Genomic DNA, 4,766 nt, shown 5'->3' with positions numbered 1-4,766 from the left:
TTATATATATATATATATATATATATATATATATATATATATATATTATATTTGATCTTTTAACAAATTAAATAATCAAATTGAAAATAAGTAAGTACGATTGATCTAGATATGATAGGAGATAACGAAATTCGTGCATTTCGTGAAAGATGTGATGGATGAAAAGACGAGATGAGAAAAGAGCAAGTGAAGAATGCTCGTTGCACTCTTACTGAGCCGAGAGAATCAGCTGAGAGTAAGAGCGAAGGGGCTTGTAATTAAGTCGCGTAAGGTCCGAGGTGAACGGGAAAATTTCGATCACACGCGATTTAACCGGATGTCTCGAGATATGCTACAGCGCTCGAAGGTAGAAAGGTCTTTCTTCCTGGGTCAGCGGATAGAAGAGACTTGTTCTTCGTTGAAGAGAAACATTTAACCCACGCGCAGAATGCATATATAAGGTATTTCATATATCTCAAGATGCATATAAATTTTTACTTATATACACATAGAGTGATACACATACAAATAAAAATTTAGCTAGATACAGATCTGAAATAATTTTGTTGAATCATCAAATAATTAAGTATGCAGAAATCTCAAACATGAGATGAAATTCTTCTACTAAACAGATCTATGACGGTCGAAACTAGATTTTTCAATGTCTGAATAATTCAAAATAATAGCTCAAGTATCCTACAATTATTTTTATATAGTCATGATAAAATTATTTTTAAATCTATATCTAGCTAAATTTATAAGATACTTAAGGAATTCATTTTTTAAAATTTCGTGAGCATGTATTTTTAAATAAAAAGAAAGAAATGAAAACATTTGGGACTTGTTCATAGAAACATTTGTTCTTTCATTTTTTTCAAGAACACACTCACGAAATTTTAAAACATACTTATAATGAATTATGACTTATCCTGTACATACATACATAAAATATTTTGGTAAAAATTTATATGTTGCGGAAAATGTTCAATCTCAATTCGGTCTAAGTTGCTTCGCAGGAAATTATCTAATAGGGCGGGAATATATGGTTTAAAGGGGTGTTTATAGTGTCGGAACATATTTCATCACGAATTCAATCGCTTATGAAACATTATTTTGCATGTAACTCATTTGCCGAGTGTCTTGCCAAGTGGTTGTGTACAAGCAGCGTGTGCATCACAGACATATGAGAGAAATCATCACGCTCGATCACGACGATGAGAACTAATTCCCATTTCCACCAATGTAGATTAATCTCGGTTCAACTAACTCTTCGTCTTTTTTTACTCTTTACTCTTTTTATTCTTTAGAACTAAAAAAAAACGAAGAGTAAATTGAATCGAGATTAAAGTTAATCTATATTAGTGGAAAAGGGCATAAGAAGAAGAATTATTATTAAGACATATAATTTTCTTTTCACACTCATTTCGATGACATATTCCAACTTCATGAAACAATTCATGCTCAATATCAAAATTTTCTTCTAGGAATTTAGATTCTCGGTAATCATTGAATATTGTATACAAAATTCATATGATGTTTTCATCGGTAAATATTTGCTAATGATATTACATTTATATAAACATCACCATATATCAAAATTAATCATTCGTCCAGAACGGTTAGTTCTGTCAAAACTAACAATTTCCAACAAAATAAACATTTTACGAACATGAATGATGAAATGTCATTATCAATATTTATTCTCCAAATCCTATCGAACTCATAAAGTTTTTAGAAAAACAGTATAGGATTTCGAGAATAAATATTGATGAATTTTGACATCGCCTTTTGAAAGGAAGCGACAACCTACCGAGAACATCTTTGCCAAGAATGCTTCTCTAACAAAATGTCGTCGTTCGGAATCGATGTTAAAATGCAGGCACATGACTATATACAACCAACGTGTGCACCACAGACATATAAGAGAAATCACCTCGCTCGGCCACGAGCAACAGGAGTGGGTAACAGAACTTGGAGAAAAAATACTCACGTATTACGACATCATAAGATACCTCGGTGAGATACTCATTTTGTTGGGTACTATTACTTTTGGAAGACTTGAACTCAAACACTGCTGATGTATTCATTTCCTTGAGTAATCACTGGCTCATTATGAATATGAAAAAAAAGTATTTCTTATATTTCCCAAAACATACAGAAATTGGATTGAAAATTGCATTTTCTTTACAGAAATTTTAACTGTAATAAATAATATTCACAATGCATTTAAGTATAAAGAACTGAAATCTTTTTTTAAATTTAAAGATAAAGAAATTGCTTCATACAATTCCTATAAATAAATAAAAATGCATTGGACTTAAAAAGGAATTATTTCAATGTTCGCGAATGTGATAATTTCTGAAAATCTGAATTTCTTTTTGAAATCTACAATATTTCGCGTTAACGAGTCCTCTCACGTCGCACCTTCAGCCGCGAAAACGAAGACGCTATGCAGCCCGCGGTATCGCGGCCAGATCGAGCGTTTTCCTATTTTGTTTTATCTTAATTTAACATGTCCCTCTTAGGAACGGTTTCTTGCAGCTTCTCGCTCGATTGCATATCGCAATAAATATTGCGCAACCTTAACTTGTACCCCATACTCTCTGGACGCAAGGAAGAGGGGGTGTGACAAAAATTCTCCCCGTCGATTGTCAGACGTTCTCAACAAGAAAACTATTGGTTCCTACCGATGGTCTATTATGTACGGTATTTATGTTCACGAAGCAGATCTGTTACGCAAAGTCGATTCTTCTACGCGCGGGACACGCTATTCACCATCATCTCGGGGAATCTCGGAGGATTTCACTGCCTTGTAGGCAACCCGTCGGTTTAGCGTTTTACCTCGAGGGACCGTAAAATTTACGAGGCCGTATCCTATCATTATCATTATATTCTAAGATACTTACGCATAATAGCTGGCACAAAGTTTCGTTACATACATACATACACGTGTTGCACAATTCTCGCGGAAAAGAAGGCACTATTCACGGTATTCCACATTCGCGACGAGCGTGACGTCTAATCTGCTCGTAATGTACATGACGCAAATTACGTTACGTTTACATTACGCACTGGAACGTTTCGCAGAAAAAGTTAAGACATCCGCTGGCCAATGATATTTCTTCGCCATGATATGAATTTCTGTACGTGTCGCGAGAATCCGTGTTATGAAAAGCATAAAAGCAGGATTTCATTATAAGATTCTTATTTCATTTAAGAGCATCTTTTAATTAATAAATTATAATTGCATTTAGTAAAATTTTAACTAAACAATAAAAAGAATAAGTTGAGCTTATTATTTATCTGTTTAGCTTAGTTTGTTTTATAACATCTTCAAAAAATAAGAAATTCTGATACATAGAGGGACATGTTATACCTTGGGATGAACTAATTATTTCTTTAACAGTATAGTTTCTCTATTAGAAGAAATGGTTTTACATTTTTAATAGTATCTAGAAATATGGGACATGTGTTAAATTTAACTTTAACACAAATTTTCCATTTCATTTTCAGTGTAGTGAAAAAAAAGGACGTATGTTTAAACAATGACAAATTCTGTCGACTACGATTCTTCATTTCAAGAGGGCTACGGTATTGCTAACTCTTTCTCGTGTGCTCATCCTCAGCCTCAATGGCTGTTGCAATCAGTGAATTCCGAATGATAGATAAAGATCTAGATCCGTTGAATTCATTCAGACAATTAGAAGGAGGAGAACGCGACACACAAAAGGAAGGAAGATTCCCGTCACTACTTCCTTGATCGGGAAAGTTTAATTCCTCCTCGACCAGGAAACGAAAAAGAAAACAAGAATCCGCGTCGAATCGAATATTCGGGTCAAATGGATTTCGAGGTCCCTTTCTTCCTCTCTTTCTCTTTCTCTGCAGCCAAGGAAGACTTTCAGTTTCACAATGAAGGCCAACGATAATTTTGTGACTCGTCATCTGCCATGAGCTCTAGATTCTCCGTCAAAAATCTGTTAGATAAAAGAAATGTCTACTTTTACTTATAATTTATCATTCCAGTTATATGTAAGAAGGAAATATTCTTGGAGAGAAATTCACAAGTGTGACTTTTGCGATCAAAATCTCTTTCACTTGGCCATTATTTTAAATCATTTTTCTTCTGCCTCTCTGTTTTTCAGTTAATTTAATTATTCTACAAACTGTAGACAGAATTAATTTTAACAATTGTATTAATTAACAATTATATTTACAAATTATATTAATCGTAAATCAGTATTAACGATTATTAATCATCGATTATCGACAAATAAGATAAAATATTGAAATTTCACAACAAACAAAGTCTTTCTTGATTATTCTATTTTTGTTTGATTTATACAGCCATTAAAATTATAGGAGCCGAATGACACAGCATTTACATATATGTGTCGAGGCCACAAAAAGAGCAGAATCTACGTGGAAGAGAATCTACCTATATTAGTTTTATTATTATATCATTTTTTAATTGTAGTTTCATCGAAACTACAAACATTTTCTTCGTCTATATCTATACACGTTAATCAAAGAAGAAAAGAGAGGATTTTAAACGTGAGAGGACATAACATCACTCAAGGCTAACTTTTCGTCGACCGATGGTCACACATCCGAATTGGGAAACTCGTTTCGCTCGTGATCTACTTTTTTTCTGTAGATCTGTTCGTAGCAAAAGCATCTTGTATCATTGCAATAGAAGTTGACACGTTGCAGAATTATACCTTTCATAATTTTCTTTGTGTCAAATGTGTATAATTAAAAAAATCTAGTTTCAGTTTACGGATCTCTCT

The sequence above is a fragment of the Atta cephalotes genome, assembly GCF_000143395.1.
Source record: "Atta cephalotes unplaced genomic scaffold scaffold00002, whole genome shotgun sequence".
Taxonomy (NCBI): domain Eukaryota; kingdom Metazoa; phylum Arthropoda; class Insecta; order Hymenoptera; family Formicidae; genus Atta; species Atta cephalotes.
This window is presented reverse-complemented; position numbering follows the sequence as displayed.